Consider the following 25,622-nt stretch of genomic DNA (forward strand, 5'->3'; position numbering starts at 1 on the left):
GTAAAAGAGGGCACAAGCCCTCATTGCAGATGGTTGTGAGCCATTATGTGGTTGCTTGAAATTGGATACAGGAGGAAGAAAGAGCACGAAATGCACTTGAACACTGAGCCATCTCTACAACCTGTTTTTCTACTTGTTCACCTAAACCAGATGTACTCAATGATGTGTGGATCACATCTGCATTTTCCTAACATTTGAAGTACAGGGGTCTCCATATATCTGTTGGCCATTCGTGTACCTCATAGAGGGGGTCTAGACACATTGTTTCACTGGCTTTAAATTGGTTAAGCTTTTGTTGGTGTTTGTTCCTTTGTATGTCTTGGATGTGAGTTCTTCTTCAGGCACATGAACATGCTAGTATTTTCTTCTTCTAACCATCCTGCCTTACTCTGCTTGGTGGTGGCTCTGAAGCATGCTGGCTCATGGTGATAGAGCTGTGAGTCTTTATTATCCTAACAAAATGTTTTGCCTGATTCAGTCCCAACAACCTGGGTCCTGGCAGTATGTCTGCACTTGGCCTCATCAAACTCAGCAGGCATGCTCTTAAGCACCAAGACATCTCTCCTGCCTCTTCCTTCTGCTTCCAGTAGAGGGCACCAAACCTCATTTTGAAGCAATTATGTGATGTCCAGGAATCGAACTTCTGATCTTTGGAAGAGCAGGCAATGCTCTTAACCACTGAGCCATCTCTCCGACCCGTTTTTCAACTTCTTTAACTAAACCAGGTTTACTCAATGTGGTGTGTGGATCACATCTGCATTCCCCTAACATGTGGAGTACAGGGGTCTCCATGGACCTATTGTCTGTTCATGTACCTCATAGAGGAGGTCTGGATAAATTGTTTCCCTGGCTTTAAATTGTTTAACATTTTGCTGGTGTTTGTAGTCCATTGATTGTCTTGGATGTGAATTCTCTTTAAGGCACATGAACATGCCAGTGTTTTCTTCTTCTAGCCATCTTGTCTTACTCTCCTTAGTGTTGTCTCTGAAGCACGATGTCTCATGGTGATAGAGCTGTGAGTCTTTAACATCCTAAAAAAACGTTTGCCCAATTCAGTCACAATAACGTGGGCCCTGGCCTTTGCCCTGACTCTATGTCTGCACTTGGCCTCATCCAACTCAGCAGCCAATGCTCTTAAGCACTGAGCCATCTCTCCTGCCTCTTCCTTCTGTTGCCAGTAGATGGTACCAAATCTCATTTTGAGAGCAACACTGTGGATGCCAGGAATAGAACTTCTGACCTTTAGAAGGGCAGCCAGGATTCTTAACCACGGAGCTATCTCTCAAGCGCTTCTTTCTGCATGCAAAAGAGGGCATAAGACCTCAGTGCAGATCTTTGTGAGCCATTATGTGGTTGCTTGAAATTGGATACAGGAGGAAGAAAGAGCACGAAATGCTCTTAAACACTGAGCCATCTCTCCAACCCATTTTTCTACTTCTTTACCTAAACCAGATGTACTCAATGATGTGTGGATCACATCTGCAATTTCCTAACATTTGAAGTACAGGGGTCTCCATGGATCTGTTGGCCATTCGTGTACCTCATAGAGGGGGACTAGACAAATTGTTTCACTGGCTTTAAATTGGTTAAGCTTTTGTTGGTGTTTGTTCCTTTGTATGTCTTGGATGTGGGTTCTTCTTCAGGCACATGAACAAGGTAGTATTTTCTTCTTCTAACCATCCTGCCTTACTCTGCTTGGTGGTGTCTCTGAAGCATGCTGGCTCATGGTGATAGGGATGTGAGTCTTTATTATCCTAACAAAATGTTTTGCCTGATTCAGTCCCAACAACCTGGGTCCTGGCTGTATGTCTGCACTTGGCCTCCTCAAACTCAGCAGGCATGCTCTTAAGCAACAAGACATCTCTCCTGCCTCTTCCTTCTGCTTCCAGTAGAGCGCACCAAACCTCATTTTGAAGATATTATGTGATGTCCAGGAATCGAACTTCTGATCTTTGGAAGAGCAGACAATTCTCTTAACCATTGAGCCATCTCTCCGACCCGTTTTTCAACTTCTTTAACTAAACCAGGTTTACTCAATGTGGTGTGTGGATCACATCTGCATTCCCCTAACATGTGGAGTACAGGTGTCTCCATGGACCTATTGGCTGTTCATGTACCTCATAGAGGAGGTCAGGATAAATTGTTTCTCTGGCTTTAAATTGGTTAACATTTTGCTGGTGTTTGTAGTCCTTTGATTGTCTTGGATGTGAGTTCTCTTTAAGGCCCATGAACATGCCAGTGTTTTCTTCTTCTAGCCATCTTGTCTTACTCTCCTTAGTGTTGTCTCTGAAGCACGATGTCTCATGGTGATAGAGCTGTGAGTCTTTAACATCCTAAAAAAACGTTTGCCCAATTCAGTCACAATAACGTGGGCCCTGGCCTTTGCCCTGACCCTATGTCTGCACTTGGCCTCATCCAACTCAGCAGCCAATGCTCTTAAGCACTGAGCCATCTCTCCTGCCTCTTCCTTCTGTTGCCAGTAGATGGCACCAAATCTCATTTTGAGAGCAAAACTGTGGTTGCCAGGAATCGAACTTCTGACCTTTAGAAGGGCAGCCAGGATTCTTAACCACTGAGCTATCTCTCGAGCGCTTCTTTCTGCATGCAAAAGAGGGCACAAGACCTCAGTGCAGATGGTTGTGAGCCATTATGTGGTTGCTTGAAATTGGATACAGGAGGAAGAAAGAGCACGAAATGCTCTTAAACACTGAGCCATCTCTCCAACCCGTTTTTCTACTTCTTTACCTAAACCAGCTGTACTCAATGATGTGTGGATCACATCTGCATTTTCCTAATATTTGAAGTACAGGGGTCTCCATGGATCTGTTGGCCATTCGAGTACCTCATAGAGGAGGTCTAGACAAATTGTTTCACTGGCTTTAAATTGGTTAAGCTTTTGTTGGTGTTTGTTCCTTTGTCTGTCTTGGATGTGAGTTCTTCTTCAGGCATATGAACATGCTAGTATTTTCTTCTTCTAACCATCCTGCCTTACTCTGCTTGCTGGTGTCTCTGAAGCATGCTGGCTCATGGTGATAGAGCTGTGAGTCTTTATTATCCTAACAAAATGTTTTACCTGATTCAGTTTCAACAACCTGGGTCTTGGCTGTATGTATGCACTTGGCCTCATCAAACTCAGCAGGCATGCTCTTAAGCACCAAGACATCTCTCCTGCCTCTTCCTTCTGCTTCCAGTAGAGGGCACCAAACCTCATTTTGAAGCAATTATGTGATGTCCAGGAATCGAACTTCTGATCTTTAGAAGAGCAGGCAATGCTCTTAACCACTGAGCCATCTCTCCGACCCGTTTTTCAACTTCTTTAACTAAACCAGGTTTATTCAATGTGGTGTGTGGATCACATCTGCATTCCCCTAACATGTGGAGTACAGGGGTCTCCATGGACCTATTGGCTGTTCATGTACCTGATAGAGGAGGTCAGCAGAAATTGTTTCTCAGGCTTTAAATTGGTTAACATTTTGCTGGTGTTTGTAGTCCTTTGATTGTCTTGGATGTGAGTTCTCTTTAAGGCACATGAACATGCCAGTGTTTTCTTCTAGCCATCTTGCCTTACACTCCTTAGTGTTGTCTCTGAAGCACGATGTCTCATGGTGATAGAGCTGTGAGTCTTTAACATCCTAAAAAAAACGTTTCCCCAATTCAGACACAATAACATGGTTCCTGGCCTTTGCCCTGACTCTATGTCTACACTTGGCCTCATCCAACTCAGCAGCCAATGCTCTTAAGCACTGAGCCATCTCTCCTGCCTCTTCCTTCTGTTGCCAGTAGATGGCCCCAAATCTCATTTTGAGAGCAAACTGTGGTTGCCAGGAATCGAAATTCTGACCTTTAGAAGGGCAGCCAGGATTCTTAACCACTGAGCTATATCTCGAGCGCTTCTTTCTGCATGCAAAAGAGGGCACAAGACCTCAGTGCAGATGGTTGTGAGCCATTATGTGGTTGCTTGAAGTTGGATACAGGAGGAAGAAAGAGCACGAAATGCTCTTAAACACTGAGCCATCTCTCCAACCCGTTTTTCTCCTTCTTTACCTAAACCAGATGTACTCAATGATGTGTGGATCACATCTGCATTTTCCTAACATTTGAAGTATAGGGGTCTCCATGGATCTGTTGGCCATTCGTGTACCTCATAGAGGAGGCCTAGACAAATTATTTCACTGGCTTTAAATTGGTTAAGATTTTGTTGGTGTTTGTTCCTTTGTCTGTCTTGGATGTGAGTTCTTCTTCAGGCACATGAACATGCTAGTATTTTCTTCTTCTAAGCATACTGCCTTACTCTGCTTGGTGGTGGCTCTGAAGCATGCTGGCTCATGGTGATAGAGCTGTGAGTCTTTATTATCCTAACAAAATGTTTTGCCTGATTCAGTCCCAACAACCTGGGTCCTGGCTGTATGTCTGCACTTGGCCTCATCAAACTCAGCAGGCATGCTCTTAACCACCAAGTCATCTCTCCTGCCTCTTCCTTCTGCTTCCAGTAGAGGGCACCAAACCTCATTTTGAAGCAATTATGTGATGTCCAGGAATCGAACTTCTGATCTTTGGAAGAGCACGCAATGCTCTTAACCACTGAGCCATCTCTCCGCCCCGTTTTTCAACTTCTTTAACTAAACCAGGTTTACTCAATGTGGTTTGTGGATCACATCTGCATTCCCCTAACATGTGGAGTACAGGGGTCTCCATGGCTCTATTGGCTGTTCATGTACCTGGTAGAGGAGGTCAGCATAAATTGTTTCTCTGGCTTTAAATTTGTTAACATTTTGCTGGTGTTTGTAGTCCTTTGATTGTCTTGGATGTGAGTTCTCTTTAAGGCACATGAACATGCCAGTGTTTTCTTCTTCTAGCCATCTTGCCTTACTCTCCTTAGTGTTGTCTCTGAAGCACGATGTCTCATTGTGTTAGAGCTGTGAGTCTTTAACATCCTAAAAAAACGTTTGCCCAATTCAGTCACAATAACGTGGGCCCTGGCCGTTGCCCTGACTCTATGTCTGCACTTGGCCTCATCCAACTCAGCAGCCAATGCTCTTAAGCACTGAGCCATCTCTCCTGCCTCTTCCTTCTGTTGCCAGTAGATGGCACCAAATCTCATTTTGAGAGCAAAACTGGGGTTGCCAGGAATCGAACTTCTGACCTTTAGAAGGGCAGCCAGGATTCTTAACCACTGAGCTATATCTCGAGCGCTTCTTTCTGCATGCAAAAGAGGGCACAAGACCTCAGTACAGATGGTTGTGAGCCATTATGTGGTTGCTTGAAGTTGGATACAGGAGGAAGAAAGAGCACGAAATGCTCTTAAACACTGAGCCATCTCTCCAACCCTTTTTTCTCCTTCTTTACCTAAACCAGATGTACTCAATGATGTGTGGATCACATCTGCATTTTCCTAACATTTGAAGTACAGGGGTCTCCATGGATCTGTTGGCAATTCGTGTACCTCATAGAGGAGGTCTAGACAAATTGTTTCACTGGCTTTAAATTGGTTAAGCTTTTGTTGGTGTTTGTTCCTTTGTTTGTCTTGGATGTGAGTTCTTCTTCAGGCACATGAACATTCTAGTATTTTCTTCTTCTAACCATCCTGCCTTACTCTGCTTGGTGGTGTCTCTGAAGCATGCTGGCTCATGGTGATAGAGCTGTGAGTCTTTATTATCCTAACAAAATGTTTTGCCTGATTCAGTCCCAACAACCTGGGTCCTGGCAGTGTGTCTGCACTTGGCCTCATCAAACTCAGCAGGCATGCTCTTAAGCACCAAGACATCTCTCCTGCCTCTTCCTTCTGCTTCCAGTAGAGGGCACCAAACCTCATTTTGAAGCAATTATGTGATGTCCAGGAATCGAACTTCTGATCTTTGGAAGAACAGGCAATTCTCTTAACCATTGAGCCATCTCTCCGACCCGTTTTTCAACTTCTTTAACTAAACCAGGTTTACTCAATGTGGTGTGTGGATCACATCTGCATTCCCCTAACATTTGGAGTACAGGGGTCTCCATGGACCTATTGTCTGTTCATGTACCTCATAGAGGAGGTCTGGATAAATTGTTTCCCTGGCTTTAAATTGTTTAACATTTTGCTGGTGTTTGTAGTCCTTTGATTGTCTTGGATGTGAGTTCTCTTTAAGGCACATGAACATGCCAGTGTTTTCTTCTTCTAGCCATCTTGTCTTACTCTCCTTAGTGTTGTCTCTGAAGCACGATGTCTCATGGTGATAGAGCTGTGAGTCTTTAACATCCTAAAAAAACGTTTGCCCAATTCAGTCACAATAACGTGGGCCCTGGCCTTTGCCCTGACTCTATGTCTGCACTTGGCCTCATCAAACTCAGCAGCCAATGCTCTTAAGCACTGAGCCATCTCTCCTGCCTCTTCCTTCTGTTGCCAGTAGATGGTACCAAATCTCATTTTGAGCGCAACACTGTGGATGCCAGGAATAGAACTTCTGACCTTTAGAAGGGCAGACAGGATTCTTAAACACGGAGCTATCTCTCGAGCGCTTCTTTCTGCATGCAAAAGAGGGCACAAGACCTCAGTGCAGATCTTTGTGAGCCATTATGTGGTTGGTTGAAATTGGATACAGGAGGAAGAAAGAGCACGAAATGCTCTTAAACACTGAGCCATCTCTCCAACCCATTTTTCTACTTCTTTACCTAAACCAGATGTACTCAATGATGTGTGGATCACATCTGCATTTTCCTAACATTTGAAGTACAGGGGTCTCCATGGATCTGTTGGCCATTCGTGTACCTCATAGAGGGGGTCTAGACAAATTGTTTCACTGGCTTTAAATTGGTTAAGCTTTTGTTGATGTTTGTTCCTTTGTATGTCTTGGATGTGGGTTCTTCTTCAGGCACATGAACAAGCTAGTATTTTCTTCTTCTAACCATCCTGCCTTACTCTGCTTGGTGGTGTCTCTGAAGCATGCTGGCTCATGGTGATAGGGATGTGAGTCTTTATTATCCTAACAAAATATTTTGCCTGATTCAGTCCCAACAACCTGGGTCCTGGCTGTATGTCTGCACTTGGCCTCCTCAAACTCAGCAGGCATGCTCTTAAGCACCAAGACATCTCTCCTGCCTCTTCCTTCTGCTTCCAGTAGAGGGCACCAAACCTCATTTTGAAGATATTATGTGATGTCCAGGAATCGAACTTCTGATCTTTGGAAGAGCAGGCAATGCTCTTAACCACTGAGCCATCTCTCCGACCCGTTTTTCAACTTCTTTAACTAAACCAGGTTTACTCAATGTGGTGTGTGGATCACATCTGCATTCCCCTAACATGTGGAGTACAGGGGTCTCCATGGACCTATTGGCTGTTCATGTACCTCATAGAGGAGGTCAGGATAAATTGTTTCTCTGGCTTTAAATTGGTTAACATTTTGCTGGTGTTTGTAGTCCTTTGATTGTCTTGGATGTGAGTTCTCTTTAAGCCACATGAATATGCCAGTGTTGTCTTCTTCTAGCCATCTTGCCTTACTCTCCTTAGTGTTGTCTCTGAAGCACGATGTCTCATGGTGATAGAGCTGTGAGTCTTTAACATCCTAAAAAAACGTTTGCCCAATTCAGTCACAATAACGTGGGCCCTGGCCTTTGCCCTGACTCTATGTCTGCACTTGGCCTCATCCAACTCAGCAGCCAATGCTCTTAAGCACTGAGCCATCTCTCCTGCCTCTTCCTTCTGTTGCCAGTAGATGGCGCCAAATCTCATTTTGAGAGCAAAACTGTGTTTGGCAGGAATCGAACTTCTGACCTTTAGAAGGGCAGCAAGGATTCTTAACCACTGAGCTATCTCTCGAGCGCTTCTTTCTGCATGCAAAAGAGGGCACAAGACCTCAGTGCAGAGGGTTGTGAGCCATTATGTGGTTGCTTGAAATTGGATACAGGAGGAAGAAAGAGCACGAAATGCTCTTAAACACTGAGCCATCTCTCCAACCCGTTTTTCTACTTCTTTACTTAAACCAGATGTACTCAATGATGTGTGGATCACATCTGCATTTTCCTAACATTTGAAGTACAGGGGTCTCCATGGATCTGTGGGCCATTCGTGTACCTCATAGAGGAGGTCTAGACAAATTGTTTCACTTGCTTTAAATTGGTTAAGCTTTTGTTGGTGTTTGTTCCTTTGTATGTCTTGGATGTGAGTTCTTCTTCAGGCACATGAACATGCTAGTATTTTCTTCTTCTAACCATCCTGCCTTACTCTGCTTGGTGGTGTCTCTGAAGCATGCTGGCTCATGGTGATAGAGCTGTGAGTCTTTATTATCCTAACAAAATGTTTTGCCTAATTCAGTCCCAACATCCTGCTTCCTGGCTGTATGTCTGCACATGGCCTCATCAAACTCAGCAGCCAATGCTCTTCAGCTTGAGCCATCTCTCCTGCCTCTTCCTTCTGTTGCCAGTAGATGGCACCAAATCTAATTTTGAGTGCAAAACTGTGGTTGCCAGGAATCGAACTTCTGTCCTTTAGAAGGGCAGATAGGTTTCTTAACCACTGAGCTATCTCTCAAGCGCTTCTTTCTGCATGTAAAAGAGGACACAAGACCTCATTGCAGATGGTTGTGAGCCATTATGTGGTTGCTTGAAATTGGATACAGGAGGAAGAAAGAGCACGAAATGCTCTTAAACACTGAGCCATCTCTCCAACCCGTTTTTCTACTTCTTTACCTAAACCAGATGTACTCAATGATGTGTGGATCACATCTGCATTTTCCTAACATTTGAAGTACAGGGGTCTCCATGGATCTGTTGGCCATTCGTGTACCTAATAGAGTAGGTCTAGACAAATTGTTTCACGGGCTTTAAATTGGTTAAGCTTTTGTTGGTGTTTGTTCCTTTGTATGTCTTGGATGTGAGTTCTTCTTCAGGCACATGAACATGCTAGTATTTTCTTCTTCTAACCATCCTGCCTTACTCTGCTTGGTGATGGCTCTGAAGCATGCTGGCTCATGGTGATAGAGCTGTGAGTCTTTATTATCCTAACAAAATGTTTTGCCTGATTCAGTCCCAACAACCTGGGCCCTGGCCTCATCAAACTCAGCAGGCATGCTCTTAACCACCAAGACATCTCTCCTGCCTCTTCCTTCTGCTTCCAGTAGAGGGCACCAAACCTCATTTTGAAGCAATTGTGTGATGTCCAGGAATCGAACTTCTGATCTTTGGAAGAGCAGGCAATTCTCTTAACCACTGAGCCATCTCTCCGACCCGTTTCTCAACTTCTTTAACTAAACCAGGTTTACTCAATGTGGTGTGTGGATCAATCTGCATTCCCCTAACATGTGGAGAACAGGGGTCTCCATGGACCTATTGGCTGTTCATGTACCTGATAGAGGAAGTCAGGATAAATTGTTTCTCTGGCTTTAAATTGGTTAACATTTTGCTGGTGTTTGTAGTCCTTTGATTGTCTTGGATGTGAGTTCTCTTTAAGGCACATGAACATGACAGTGTTTTCTTCTTCTAGCCATCTTGCCTTACTCTCCTTAGTGTTGTCTCTGAAGCACGATGTCTCATGGTGATAGAGCTGTGAGTCTTTAACATCCTAAAAAAACGTTTGCCCAATTCAGTCACAATAACGTGGGCCCTGGCCTTTGCCCTGACTCTATGTCTGCACTTGGCCTCATCAAACTCAGCAGCCAATGCTCTTAAGCACTGAGCCATCTCTCCTGCCTCTTCCTTCCCTTGCCAGTAGATGGCACAAAATCTCATTTTGAGAGCAAAATTGTGGTTGCCAGGAATCGAACTTCTGACCTTTAGAAGGGCAGCCAGGATTCTTAACCACTGAGCTATCTCTCGAGCACTTCTTTCTGCATGCAAAAGAGGGCACAAGACCTCAGTGCAGATGGTTGTGAGCCATTATGTGGTTGCTTGAAAATGGATACAGGAGGAAGAAAGAGCACGAAATGCTCTTAAACACTGAGCCATCTCTCCAACCCGTTTTTCTACTTCTTTACCTAAACCAGATGTACTCAATGATGTGTGGATCACATCTGCATTTTCCTAACATTTGAAGTACAGGGGTCTCCATGGATCTGTTGTCGATTCGTGTACCTCATAGAGGAGGTCTAGACAAATTGTTTCATTGTCTTTAAATTGGTTAAGCTTTTGTTGGTGTTTGTTCCTTTGTATGTCTTGGATGTGAGTTCTTCTTCAGGCACATGAACCTGCTAGTATTTTCTTTTTCTAACCATCCTGCCTTACTCTGCTTGGTGGTGTCTCTGAAGCATGCTGGCTCATGGTGATGGAGCTGTGAGTCTTTAACATCCTAATAAAACGTTTGCCCAGTTCAGTCACAATAACGTGGGCCCTGGCCTTTGCCCTGACTCTATGTCTGCACTTGGCCTCATCAAACTCAGCAGCCAATGCTCTTAAGCACTGAGCCATCTCTCCTGCCTCTTCCTTCTGTTGCCAGTAGATGGCACCAAATCTCATTTTGAGAGCAAAACTGTGGTTGTCAGGAATCGAACTTCTGACCTTTAGAAGGGCAGCCAGGATTCTTAACCACTGAGCTATCTCTCGAGCACTTCTTTCTGCATGCAAAAGAGGGCACAAGACCTCAGTGTAGATGGTTGTGAGCCATTATTTGGTTTCTTGAAATTGGATACAGGAGGAAGAAAGAGCACAAAATGCTCTTAAACACTGAGCCATCTCTCCAACCCGTTTTTCTACTTCCTTTCCTAAACCAGATGTACTCAATGATGTGTGGATCACATCTGCATTTTCCTAACATTTGAAGTACAGGGTTCTCCATGGATCTGTTGGCCATTCGTGTACCTCATAGAGGAGTTCTAGACAAATTGTTTCATTGGCTTTAAACTGGTTAAGCTTTTGTTGGTGTTTGTTCCTTTGTATGTCTTGGATGTGAGTTCATCTTCAGGCACATGAACATGCTAGTATTTTCTTCTTCAAACCCTCTTGCCTTACTCTGTTTGGTGGTGTCTCTGAAGCATGCTGGCTCATGGTGATAGAGCTGTGAGTCTTTATTATCCTAACAAAATGTTTTGCCTGATTCAGTCCCAACTACCTGGGCCCTGACTGTATGTCTGTAATTGGCCTCATCAAACTCATCAGGCATGCTCTTAACCACCAAGACATCTCTCCTGCCTCTTCCTTCTGCTTCCAGTAGAGGGCACCAAACCTCATTTTGAAGCAATTATTTGATGTCTAGGAATCGAAATTCTGAACTTTGGTAGAGCAGGCAATGTTCTTAACCACTGAGCCAACTCTCCGACGCGTTTTTCAACTTCTTTAACTAAACTAGGTTTACTCAATGTGGTGTGTGGATCACATCTGCATTCCCCTAACATGTGGAGTACAGGGGTCTCCATGGACCTATTGGCTGTTCATGTACCTCATAGAGGAGGTCAGGATAAATTGTTTCTCTGGCTTTAAATTGGTTAACATTTTGCTGGTGTTTGTAGTCCTTTGATTGTCTTGGATGTGAATTCTCTTTAAGGCACATGAACATGCCAGTGTTTTCTTCTTCTAGCCATCTTGCCTTACTCTCCTTAGTGTTGTCTCTGAAGCACGATGTCTCCTGGTGATAGAGCTGTGAGTCTTTAACATCTAAAAAAACTTTTGCACAATTCAGTCACAATAACGTGGGCCCTGGCCTTTGCCCTGACTCTATGTCTGCACTTGGCCTCATCAAACTCAGCAGCCAATGCTCTTAAGCACTGAGCCATCTCTCCTGCCTCTTCCTTCTGTTTGCCAGTAGATGGCACCAAATCTCATTTTGAGAGCAAAACTGTGGTTGCCAGGAATCGAACTTCTGACCTTTAGAAGGGCAGCCAGGATTCTCATCCACTGAGCTATCTCTCGAGCGCTTCTTTCTGCATCCAAAAGAGGGCCCAAGACCTCAGTGCAGATGGTTGTGCGCCATTATTTGGTTGCTTCAAATTGGATACAGGAGGAAGAAAGAGCACGAAATGCTCTTAAACACCGAGCCATCTCTGCCACCCGTTTTTCAACTTTACCTAAACCAGATGTACTCAATGATGTGTGGATCACATCTGCATTTTCCTAACATTTGAAGTACAGGGGTCTCCATGGATCTGTTGGCCATTCGTGTACCTCATAGAGGAGGTCTAGACAAATTGTTTCACTGGCTTTAAATTGGTTAAGCTTTTGTTGGTGTTTGTTCCTTTGTATGTCTTGGATGTGAGTTCCTCTTCAGGCACATGAACATGCTAGTATTTTCTTCTTCTAACCATCTTGCCTTACTCTGCTTGGTGGTGTCTCTGAAGCATGCTGGCTCATGGTGATAGAGCTGTGAGTCTTTATTATCCTAACAAAATGTTTTGCCTGATTCAGTTCCAACAACCTGGGCCCTGGCCTCATCAAACTCAGCAGGGATGCTCTTAACCACCAAGACATCTCTCCTGCCTCTTCCTTCTGCTTCCAGTAGAGGGCACCAAACCTCATTTTGGAGCAATTATGAGATGTCCAGGAATCGAACTTCTGATCTTTGGAAGAGCAGGCAGTGTACTTAACCACTGAGCCATCTCTCCGACCCGTTTTTCAACTTCTTTAACTAAACCAGGTTTACTCAAAGTGGTGTGTGGATCACTTCTGCATTCCCCTAACATGTGTAGTACATGTGTCTCCATGGACTTATTGGCTGTTCATGTACCTGATAGAGGAGGTCAGGATAAATTGTTTCTCTGGCTTTAAATTGGTTAACATTTTGCTGGTGTTTGTAGTCCTTTGATTGTCTTGGATGTGAGTTCTCTTTAAGACACATGAACATGCCAGTGTTGTCTTCTTCTAGCCATCTTGCCTTACTCTCCTTAGTGTTGTCTCTGAAGCACGATGTCTCATGGTGAGAGAGTAGTGAGTCTTTAACATCCTAAAAAAACGTTTGCCTAATTCAGTTACAATAACCTGTGCCCTGGCCTTTGCCCTGACTCTATGTCTGCACTTGGCCTCATCAAACACAGCAGGCAATGCTCTTAAGCACTCAACCATCTCTCCTGCCTCTTCCTTCTGTTGCCAGTAGATGGCACCAAATCTCATTTTGAGAGCAAAACTGTGGTTGCCAGGAATCGAATTTCTGACCTTTAGAAGGGCAGTCAGGATTCTTAACCACTGAGCTATCTCTCGAGCGCTTCTTTCTGCATCCAAAAGAGGGCACAAGACCTCAGTGTAGATGGTTGTGAGCCATTATTTGGTTTCTTGAAATTGGATACAGGAGGAAGAAAGAGCACGAAATGCTCTTAAACAGTGAGCCATCTCTCCAACCCGTTTTTCTACTTCCTTTCCTAAACCAGATGTACTCAATGATGTGTGGATCACATCTGCATATTCCTAACATTTGAAGTACAGGGTTCTCCATGGATCTGTTGGCCATTCGTGTACCTCATAGAGGAGTTCTAGACAAATTGTTTCACTGGCTTTAATCTGGTTAAGCTTTTGTTGGTGTTTGTTCCTTTGTATGTCTTGGATGTGAGTTCCTCTTCAGGCACATGAACATGCTAGTATTTTCTTCTTCTAACCATCTTGCCTTACTCTGCTTGGTGGTGTCTCTGAAGCATGCTGGCTCATGGTGATAGAGCTGTGAGTCTTTATTATCCTAACAAAATGTTTTGCCTGATTCAGTCCCAACAACCTGCACCCTGGCTGTATTTCTGTAATTGGCCTCATCAAACTCAGCAGGCATGCTCTTAAGCACCAAGACATCTCTCCTGCCTCTTCCTTCTGCTTCCAGTAGAGGGCACCAAACCTCATTTTGAAGCAATTATGTGATGTCCAGGAATCGAACTTCTGATCTTTGAAGAGCAGGCAATGCTCTTAACCACTGAGCCATCTCTCCGACGCGTTTTTCAACTTCTTTAACTAAACCAGCTTTACTCAATGTGGTGTGTGGATCACATCTGCATTCCCCTAACATGTGGAATACAGGTGTCTCCATGGACCTATTGGCTGTTCATGTACCTCATAGAGGAAGTCAGGATAAATTGTTTCTCTGGCTTTAAATTGGTTAACATTTTGCTGGTGTTTGTAGTCCTTTGATTGTCTTGGATGTGAGTTCTCTTTAAGGCACATGAACATGCCAGTGTTTTCTTCTTCTAGCCATCTTGCCTTACTCTCCTTAGTGTTGTCTCTGAAGCACGATGTCTCATGGTGATAGAGCTGTGAATCTTTAATATCCTAAAAAACGTTTGCCCAATTCAGTCACAATAACGTGGGCTCTGGCCTTTGCCCTGACTCTATGTCTGCACTTGGCCTCATCAAACTCAGCAGCCAATGCTCTTAAGCACTGAGCCATCTCTCCTGCCTCTTCCTTCCCTTGCCAGTAGATGGCACAAAATCTCATTTTGAGAGCAAAATTGTGGTTGCCAGGAATCGAACTTCTGACCTTTAGAAGGGCAGCCAGGATTCTTAACCACTGAGCTATCTCTCGAGCACTTCTTTCTGCATGCAAAAGTGGGCACAAGACCTCAGGGCAGATGGTTGTGAGCCATTATGTGGTTGCTTGAAAATGGATACAGGAGGAAGAAAGAGCACGAAATGCTCTTAAACACTGAGCCATCTCTCCAACCCGTTTTTCTACTTCTTTACCTAAACCAGGTGTACTCAATGATGTGTGGATCACATCTGCATTTTCCTAACATTTGAAGTACAGGCGTCTATATGGATCTGTTGGCGATTCGTGTACCTCATAGAGGAGGTCTAGACAAATTGTTTCATTGTCTTTAAATTGGTTAAGCTTTTGTTGGTGTTTGTTCCTTTGTATGTCTTGGATGTGAGTTCTTCTTCAGGCACATGAACCTGCTAGTATTTTCTTTTTCTAACCATCCTGCCTTACTCTGCTTGGTGGTGTCTCTGAAGCATGCTGGCTCATGGTGATAGAGCTGTGAGTCTTTAACATCCTAATAAAACGTTTGCCCAGTTCAGTCACAATAACGTGGGCCCTGGCCTTTGCCCTGACTCTATATCTGCACTTGGCCTCATCAAACTCAGCAGCCAATGCTCTTAAGCACTGAGCCATCTCTCCTGCCTCTTCCTTCTGTTGCCAGTAGATGGCACCAAATCTCATTTTGAGAGCAAAACTGTGGTTGCCAGGAATCGAACTTCTGACCTTTAGAAGGGAAGCCAGGATTCTTAACCACTGAGCTATCTCTCGAGCAATTCTTTCTTCATCCAAAAGAGGGCACAAGACCTCAGTGTAGATGGTTGTGAGCCATTATTTGGTTTCTTGAAATTGGATACAGGAGGAAGAAAGAGCACGAAATGCTCTTAAACACTGAGCCATCTATCCAACCCGTTTTTCTACTTCCTTTCCTAAACCAGATGTACTCAATGATGTGTGGATCACATCTGCATTTTCCTAACATTTGAAGTACAGGGTTCTCCATGGATCTGTTGGCCATTCGTGTACCTCATAGAGGAGTTCTAGACAAATTGTTTCATTGGCTTTAAACTGGTTAAGCTTTTGTTGGTGTTTGTTCCTTTGTATGTCTTGGATGTGAGTCCATCTTCAGGCACATGAACATGCTAGTATTTTCTTCTTCAAACCATCTTGCCTTACTCTGTTTGGTGGTGTCTCTGAAGCATGCTGGCTCATGGTGATAGAGCTGTGAGTCTATATTATCCTAACAAAATGTTTTGCCTGATTCAGTCCCAAATACCTGGGCTCTGACTGTATGTCTGTAATTGGCCTCATCAAACTCAGCAGGCATGCTCTTAACCACCAAGACATCTCTCCTGCCTCTTCCTTCTGCTTCCAGTAGAGGGCACCAAACCACATTTTGAAGCAATTATGTGATGTCCAGGAATCGAAATTCTGAACTTTGGAATAGCAGGCAATGTTCTTAACCACTGAGCCATCTCTCCGACGCGTTTTTCAACTTCTTTAACTAAACCAGGTTTACTCAATGTGGTGTGTGGATCACATCTGCATTCCCCTAACATGTGGAGTACAGGGGTCTCCATGGACCTATTGGCTGTTCATGTACCTCATAGAGGAGGTCAGGATAAATTGTTTCTCTGGCTTTAAATTGGTTAACATTTTGCTGGTGTTTGTAGTCCTTTGATTGTATTGGATGTGTTCTCTTTAAGGCACATGAACATGCCAGTGTTTTCTTCTTCTAGCCATCTTGCCTTACTCTCCTTAGTGTTGTCTCTGAAGCACGATGTCTCCTGGTGATAGAGCTGTGAGTCTTTAACATCTAAAAAAACGTTTGCACAATTCAGTCACAATAACGTGGGCCCTGGCCTTTGCCCTGACTCTATGTCTGCACTTGGCCTCATCAAACTCAGCAGCCAATGCTCTTAAGCACTGAGCCATCTCTCCTGCCTCTTCCTTCTGTTTGCCAGTAGATGGCACCAAATCTCATTTTGAGAGCAAAACTGTGGTTGCCAGGAATCGAACTTCTGACCTTTAGAAGGGCAGCCAGGATTCTCATCCACTGAGCTATCTCTCGAGCGCTTCTTTCTGCATCCAAAAGAGGGCCCAAGACCTCAGTGCAGATGGTTGTGCGCCATTATTTGGTTGCTTCAAATTGGATACAGGAGGAAGAAAGAGCACGAAATGCTCTTAAACACCGAGCCATCTCTGCCACCCGTTTTTCTACTTTACCTAAACCAGATGTACTCAATGATGTGTGGATCACATCTGCATTTTCCTAACATTTGAAGTACAGGGGTCTCCATGGATCTGTTGGCCATTCGTGTACCTCATAGAGGAGGTCTAGACAAATTGTTTCACTGGCTTTAAATTGGTTAAGCTTTTGTTGGTGTTTGTTCCTTTGTATGTCTTGGATGTGAGTTCCTCTTCAGGCACATGAACATGCTAGTATTTTCTTCTTCTAACCATCTTGCCTTACTCTGCTTGGTGGTGTCTCTGAAGCATGCTGGCTCATGGTGATAGAGCTGTGAGTCTTTATTATCCTAACAAAATGTTTTGCCTGATTCAGTTCCAACAACCTGGGCCCTGGCCTCATCAAACTCAGCAGGGATGCTCTTAACCACCAAGACATCTCTCCTGCCTCTTCCTTCTGCTTCCAGTAGAGGGCACCAAACCTCATTTTGGAGCAATTATGAGATGTCCAGGAATCGAACTTCTGATCTTTGGAAGAGCAGGCAGTGCACTTAACCACTGAGCCATCTCTCCGACCCGTTTTTCAACTTCTTTAACTAAACCAGGTTTACCCAAAGTGGTGTGTGGATCACTTCTGCATTCCCCTAACATGTGTAGTACATGTGTCTCCATGGACTTATTGGCTGTTCATGTACCTGATAGAGGAGGTCAGGATAAATTGTTTCTCTGGCTTTAAATTGGTTAACATTTTGCTGGTGTTTGTAGTCCTTTGATTGTCTTGGATGTGAGTTCCCTTTAAGACACATGAACATGCCAGTGTTGTCTTCTTCTAGCCATCTTGCCTTACTCTCCTTAGTGTTGTCTCTGAAGCACGATGTCTCATGGTGAGAGAGTTGTGAGTCTTTAACATCCTAAAAAAACGTTTGCCTAATTCAGTTACAATAACCTGTGCCCTGGCCTTTGCCCTGACTCTATGTCTGCACTTGGCCTCATCAAACACAGCAGGCAATGCTCTTAAGCACTCAACCATCTCTCCTGCCTCTTCCTTCTGTTGCCAGTAGATGGCACCAAATCTCATTTTGAGAGCAAAACTGTGGTTGCCAGGAATCGAATTTCTGACCTTTAGAAGGGCAGCCAGGATTCTTAACCACTGAGCTATCTCTCGAGCGCTTCTTTCTGCATCCAAAAGAGGGCACAAGACCTCAGTGTAGATGGTTGTGAGCCATTATTTGGTTTCTTGAAATTGGATACAGGAGGAAGAAAGAGCACAAAATGCTCTTAAACACTGAGCCATCTCTCCAACCCGTTTTTCTACTTCCTTTCCTAAACCAGATGTACTCAATGATGTGTGGATCACATCTGCATTTTCCTAACATTTGAAGTACAGGGTTCTCCATGGATCTGTTGGACATTCGTGTACCTCATAGAGGAGTTCTAGACAAACTGTTTCACTGGCTTTAAACTGGTTAAGCTTTTGTTGGTGTTTGTTCCTTTGTATGTCTTGGATGTGAGTTCATCTTTAGGCACATGAACATGCTAGTATTTTCTTCTTCAAACCATCTTGCCTTACTCTGTTTGGTGGTGTCTCTGAAGCATGCTGGCTCATGGTGATAGAGCTGTGAGTCTTTATTATCCTAACAAAATGTTTTGCCTGATTCAGTCCCAACCTCCTGGGTCCTGGCTGTATGTCTGCACTTGGCCTCATCAAACTCAGCAGCCAATGCTCTTAAGCACTGAGCCATCTCTCCTGCCTCTTCCTTCTGTTGCCAGTAGATGGCACCAAATCTCATTTTGAGAGCAAAACTGTGGTTGCCAGGAATCGAACTTCTGACCTTTAGAAGGGCAGCCAGGATTCTTAACAACTGAGCTATCTCTCGAGCGCTTCTTTCTGCATGCAAAAGAGGGCACAAGACCTCAGTGCAGATGGTTGTGAGCCACAATGTGGTTGCTTGAAATTGGATACAGGAGGAAGAAAGAGCACAAAATGCTCTTAAACACTGAGCCATCTCTCCAACCCGTTTTTCTCCTTCTTTACCTAAACCAGATGTACTCAATGACGTGTGGATTACATCTGCATTTTCCTAACATTTGAAGTACAGGGGTCTCCATGGATCTGTTGGCCATTCGTGTACATCATACAGGAGGTCTAGACAAATTGTTTCAATGGCTTTAAATTGGTTAAGCTTTTGTTGGTGTTTGTTCCTTTGTATGTCTTGGATGTGGGTTTTTCTTCAGGCACAGGAACATGCTAGTATTTTCTTCTTCTACCCATCTTGCCTTGCTCTGCTTGGTGGTGTCTCTGAAGCATGCTGGCTCATGGTGATAGAGCTGTGAGTCTTTATTATCCTAACAAAATGTTTTGCCTGATTCAGTCCCTACAACCTGGGTCCTGGCTGTATGTCTGCACTTAGCCTCATCAAACTCAGCAGGCATGCTCTTAACCACCAAGACATCTCTCCTGCCTCTTCCTTCTGCTTCCAGTAGAGGGCACCAAACCTCATTTTGAAGCAATTATGTGATGTCCAGGAATCGAACTTCTGATCTTTGGAAGAACAGGCAATGCTCTTAACCACTGAGCCATCTCTCTGACCCGTTTTTCAACTTCTTTAACTAAACCAGGTTTACTCAATGTGGTGTGTGGATCATATCTGCATTCCCCTAACATGTGAAGTACAGGGGTCTCCATGGACCTATTGGCTGTTCATGTACCTCATAGAGGAGGTCAAGATAAATTGTTTCTCTGGCTTTAAATTGGTTAACATTTTGCTGGTGTTTGTAGTCCTTTGATTGTCTTGGATGTGAGTTCTCTTTAAGGCACATGAACATGCCAGTGTTTTCTTCTTCTAGCCATCTTGCCTTACTCTCCTTAGTGTTGTCTCTGAAGCACGATGTCTCATGGTGATAGAGCTGTGAGTCTTTAACATCCTAAAAAAACGTTTGCCCAATTCAGTCACAATAACGTGGGCCCTGGCCTTTGCCCTGACTCTATGTCTGCACTTGGCCTCATCAAACTCAGCAGCCAATGCTCTTAAGCACTGAGCCATCTCTCCTGCCTCTTCCTTCTGTTGCCAGTAGATGGCACCAAATCTCATTTTGAGAGCAAAACTGTGGTTGCCAGGAATCGAACTGCTGACCTTTAGAAGGGCAGCCAGGATTCTTAACCACTGACCTATCTCTCGAGAGCTTCTTTCTGCATGCAAAAGAGGGCACAAGACCTCAGTGCAGATGGTTGTGAGCAATTATGTGGTTGCTTGAAATTGGAAACAGGAGGAAGAAACTTCACGAAATGCTCTTAAACACTGAGCCATCTCTGCCACCCATTTTTCTACTTCTTTACCTAAACCAGATGTACTCAATGATGTGTGGATCACATCTGCATTTTCCTAACATTTGAAGTACAGGGGTCTCCATGGATTGTTGGCCATTCGTGTACCTCATAGAGGAGGTCTAGACAAATTGTTTCACTGTCTTTAAATTGGTTAAGCTTTTGTTGGTGTTTGTTCCTTTGTATGTCTTGGATGTGAGTTCATCTTCAGGCACATGAACATGCTAGTATTTTCTTCTTCTAACCATCCTGCCTTACTCTGCTTGGTGGTGTCACTGAAGCATGCTGGCTCATGGTGATAGAGCTGTGAGTCTTTATAATCCTAACAAAATGTTTTGCCTGATTCAGTCCCAACAACCTGGGCCCTGGCCTCATCAAATTCAGCAGGGATGCTCTTAACCACCAAGACATCTCTCCTGCCTCTTCCTTCTGCTTCCAGTAGAGGGCACCAAACCTCATTTTGAAGCAATTATGTGATGTCCAGGAATCGAACTTCTGATCTTTGGAAGAGCAGGCAATGCTCTTAACCACTGAGCCATGTCTCCGACCCGTTTTTCAACTTCTTTAACTAAACCAGGTTTACTCAATGTGGTGTGTGGATCACATCTGCTTTCCCCTAACATGTGGAGTACAGGGGTCTCCATGGACCTATTGGCTGTTCATGTACCTGATAGAGGAGGTCAGGATAAATTGTTTCTCTGGCTTTAAATTGGTTAACATTTTGCTGGTGTTTGTAGTCCTTTGATTTTCTTGGATGTGAGTTCTCTTTAAGGCACATGAACATTCCAGTGTTTTCTTCTTCTAGCCATCTTGCCTTACTCTCCTTAGTGTTGTCTCTGAAGCACGATGTCTCATGGTGATAGAGCTGTGAGTCTTTAACATCCTAAAAAAACGTTTGCCCAATTCAGTCACAATAACGTGGGCCCTGGCCTTTGCCCTGACTCTATGTCTGCACTTGGCCTCATCAAACTCAGCAGCCAATGCTCTTAAGCACTGAGCCATCTCTCCTGCCTCTTCCTTCTGTTGCCAGTAGATGGCACCAAATCTCATTTTGAGAGCAAAACTGTGGTTGCCAGGAATCGAACTTCTGATCTTTATAAGGGCAGCCAGGATTCTTAACCACTGAGCTATATCTCGAGCGCTTCTTTCTGGATGCAAAAGAGGGCACAAGACCTCAGTGCAGATGGTTGTGAGCCATTATGTGGTTGCTTGAAATTGGATACAGGAGGAAGAAAGAGCACGAAATGCTTAAACACTGAGCCATCTCTCCAACCGGTTTTTCTACTTCTTTACCTAAACCAGATGTACTCAATGATGTGTGGATCACATCTGCATTTTCCTAACATTTGAAGTACAGGGGTCTCCATGGATCTGTTGGCCATTCGTGTACCTCATAGAGGAGGTCTAGACAAATTGTTTCACTGGCTTTAAATTGGTTAAGCTTTTGTTGGTGTTTGTTCCTTTGTATGTCTTGGACGTGAGTTCTTCTTCAGGCACATGAACATGCTAGTATTTTCTTCTTCTAACCATCCTGCCTTACTCTGCTTGGTCGTGTCTCTGAAGCATGATGGCACATGGTGATAGAGCTGTGAGTCTTTATTATCCTAACAAAATGTTTTGCCTGATTCAGGCCCAAAAACCTGGGTCCTGGCTGTATGTCTGCACTTGGCCTCATCAAACTCAGCAGGCATGCTCTTAACCACCAAGACATCTCTCCTGCCTCTTCCTTCTGCTTCCAGTAGAGGGCACCAAACCTCATTTTGAAGCAATTATGTGATGTCCAGGAATCGAACTTCTGATCTTTGGAAGAGCAGGCAATGCTCTTAACCACTGAGCCATCTCTCCGACCCGTTTTTCCACTTCTTTAACTAAACCACGTTTACTCAATGTGGTGTGTGGATCACATCTGCATTCCCCTAACATGTGGAGTACAGGGGTCTCCATGGACCTATTGGCTGTTCATGTACCTGATAGAGGAGGTCAGGATAAATTGTTTCTCTGGCTTTAAATTGGTTAACATTTTGCTGGTGTTTGTAGTCCTTTGATTGTCTTGGATGTGAGTTCTCTTTAAGGCACATGAACATGCCAGTGTTTTCTTCTTCTAGCCATCTTGCCTTACTCTCCTTAGTGTTGTCTCTGAAGCACGATGTCTCATGGTGATAGAGCTGTGAGTCTTTAACATCCTAAAAATACGTTTGCCCAATTCAGTCACATTAACGTGGTCCCTGGCCTTTGCCCTGACTCTTTGTCTGCACTTGGCCTCATCAAACTCAGCAGCCAATGCTCTTAAGCACTGAGCCATCTCTCCTGCCTCTTCCTTCTGTTGCCAGTAGATGGCACCAAATCTCATTTTGAGAGCAAAACTGTGGTTGCCAGGAATCGAACTTCTGACCTTTAGGAGGGCAGCCAGGATTCTTAACCACTGAGCTATCTCTCGAGCACTTATTTCTGCATGCAAAAGAGGGCAGAAGACCTCAGTGCAGATGGTTGTGAACCATTATGTGGTTGCTTGAAATTGGACACAAGAGAAAGAAAGAGCACGAAATGCTCTTAAACACTGAGCCATCTCTCCAACCCGTTATTCTACTTCTTTACCTAAACCAGATGTACTCAATGATGTGTGGATCACATCTGCATTTTCCTAACATTTGAAGTACAGGGGTCTCCATGGATCTGTTGGCCATTCGTGTATCTCATAGAGGAGGTCTAGACAAATTGTGTCACTGGCTTTAAATTGGTTAAGCTTTTGTTGGTGTGTGTTCCTTTGTATGTCTTGGATGTGAGTTCTTTTTCAGGCACATGAACATGCTAGTATTTTCTTCTTCTAACCATATTGCCTTGCTCTGCGTGGTGTTGTCTCTGAAGCATGCTGGCTCATGGTGATAGAGCTGTGAGTCTTTATTATCCTAACAAAATATTTTGCCTGATTCAGTCCCAACAACCTGGGTCCTGGCTGTATGTCTGCACTTGGCCTCATCAAACTCAGCAGGCATGCTCTTAACCACCAAGACATCTCTCCTGCCTCTTCCTTCTGCTTCCAGTAGAGGGCACCAAACCTCATTTTGAAGCAATTATGTGATGTCCAGGAATCGAACTTCTGATCTTTGGAAGAGCAGGCAATGCTCTTAACCTCTTAGCCATCTCTCCGACGCGTTTTTAAACTTCTTATATAAACCAGGTTTACTCAATGTGGTGTGTGGATCACATCTGCATTCCCCTAACATGTGGAGTACAGGTTTCTCCATGGACCTATTGGCTGTTCATGTACCTGATAGAGGAGGTCAGGATAAATTGTTTCTCTGGCTTTAAATTGGTTAGCATTTTGCTGGTGTTTGTAGTCCTTTGATTGTCTTGGATGTGAGTTCTCTTTAAGGCACATGAACATGCCAGTGTTTTCTTCTTCTAGCCATCTTGCCTTACTTTCCTTAGTGTTGTCTCTGAAGCACGATGTCTCATGGTGATAGAGCTGTGAGTCTTTAACATCCTAAAAAACTTTTGCCCAATTCAGTCACAATAACGTGGGCCCTGGCCTTTGCCCTGACTCTATGTCTGCACTTGGCCTCATCAAACTCAGCAGCCAATGCTCTTAAGCACTGAGCCATCTCTCCTGCCTCTTCCTTCTGTTGCCAGTAGATGGCACCAGATCTCATTTTGAGAGCAAAACTGTGGTTGCCAGGAATCGAACTTCTGACCTTTAGAAGGGCAGCCAGGATTCTTAACCACTGAGCTATCTCTCGAGCACTTCTTTCTGCATGCAAAAGAGGGCACAAGACCTCAGTGCAGATGGTTGTGAGCCATTTAGTGGTTGCTTGAAATTGGATACAGGAAGAAGAAAGAGCACAGAATGCTCTTAAACACTGAGCCACCTCTCCAACCCGTTTTTCTACTTCTTTACCTAAACCAGATGTACTCAATGATGTGTGGATCACATCTGAATTTTCCTAACATTTGAAGTACAGGGGTCTCCATGGATCTGTTGGCCATCGTGTACCTCATAGAGGAGGTCTAGACAAATTGTTTCACTGGCTTTAAATTGGTTAAGCTTTTGTTGGTGTTTGTTCCTTTGTATGTCTTGGATGTGAGTTCTTCTTCAGGCACATGAACATGCTAGTATTTTTTTCTTCTAACCTTCCTGCCTTACTCTGCTTGGTGGTGTCTCTGAAACATGCTGGCTCATGGTGATAGAGCTGTGAGTCTTTATTATCCTAACAAAATGTTTTGCCTGTTTCAGTCCCAACAACCTGGGCCCTGGATGTATATCTGTAATTGGCCTCATCAAACTCAGCAGGCATGTTCTTAACCACCAAGACATCTCTCCTGCCTCTTCCTTCTGCTTCCAGTAGAGGGCACCAAACCTCATTTTGAAGCAATATGTGATGTCCAGGAATCGAACTTCTGAACATTGGAAGTGCAGGCAATGCACTTATCCACTGAGCCACCTCTCCGACGCGTTTTTCAACTTCTTTAACTAAACCAGGTTTACTCAATGTGGTGTTTGGATCACATCTGCATTCCCCTAACATGTGGAATACAGGTGTCTCCATGGACCTATTGGCTGTTCATGTACCTCATAGAGGAGGTCAGGATAAATTGTTTCTCTGGCTTTAAATTGGTTAACATTTTGCTGGTGTTTGTAGTCCTTTGATTGTCTTGGATGTGAGTTCTCTTTAAGGCACATGAACATGCCAGTGTTTTCTTCTTCTAGCCATCTTGCCTTACTCTCCTTATTGTTGTCTCTGAAGCACGATGTCTCATGGTGATAGAGCTGTGAGTCTTTAACATACTAAAAATATGTTTGCCCAATTCAGTCACATTAACGTGGGCCCTGGCCTTTGCCCTGACTCTATGTCTGCACTTGGCCTCATCAAACTCAGCAGCCAATGCTCTTAAGCACTGAGCCATCTCTCCTGCCTCTTCCTTCTGTTGCCAGTAGAAGGCACAAAATCTCATTTTGAGAGCAAAACTGTGGTTGCCAGGAATCGAACTTCTGACCTTTAGAAGGGCAGCCAGGATTCTTAACCACTGAGCTATCTCTCGAGCACTTATTTCTGCATGCAAAAGAGGGCACAAGACCTCAGTGCAGATGGTTGTGAACCATTATGTGGTTGCTTGAAATTGGACACAAGAGAAAGAAAGAGCACGAAATGCTCTTAAACACTGAGCCATCTCTCCAACCCGTTTTTCTACTTCTTTACCTAAACCAGATGTACTCAATGATGTGTGGATCACATCTGCATTTTCCTAACATTTGAAGTACAGGGGTCTCCATGGATCTGTTGGCCATTCGTGTACCTCATAGAGGAGGTCTAGACAAATTGTTTCACTGGCTTTAAATTGGTTAAGCTTTTGTTGGTGTGTGTTCCTTTGTATGTCTTGGATGTGAGTTCTTTTTCAGGCACATGAACATGCTAGTATTTTCTTCTTCTAACCATATTGCCTTGCTCTGCGTGGTGTTGTCTCTGAAGCATGCTGGCTCATGGTGATAGAGCTGTGAGTCTTTATTATCCTAACAAAATATTTTGCCTGATTCAGTCCCAACAACCTGGGTCCTGGCTGTATGTCTGCACTTGGCCTCATCAAACTCAGCAGGCATGCTCTTAACCACCAAGACATCTCTCCTGCCTCTTCCTTCTGCTTCCAGTAGAGGCCACCAAACCTCATTTTGAAGCAATTATGTGATGTCCAGGAATCGAACTTCTGATCTTTGGAAGAGCAGGCAATGCTCTTAACCTCTTAGCCATCTCTCCGACGCGTTTTTCAACTCTT

Source organism: Chionomys nivalis, chromosome 1 (genome assembly GCF_950005125.1).
Source record: "Chionomys nivalis chromosome 1, mChiNiv1.1, whole genome shotgun sequence".
Taxonomy (NCBI): domain Eukaryota; kingdom Metazoa; phylum Chordata; class Mammalia; order Rodentia; family Cricetidae; genus Chionomys; species Chionomys nivalis.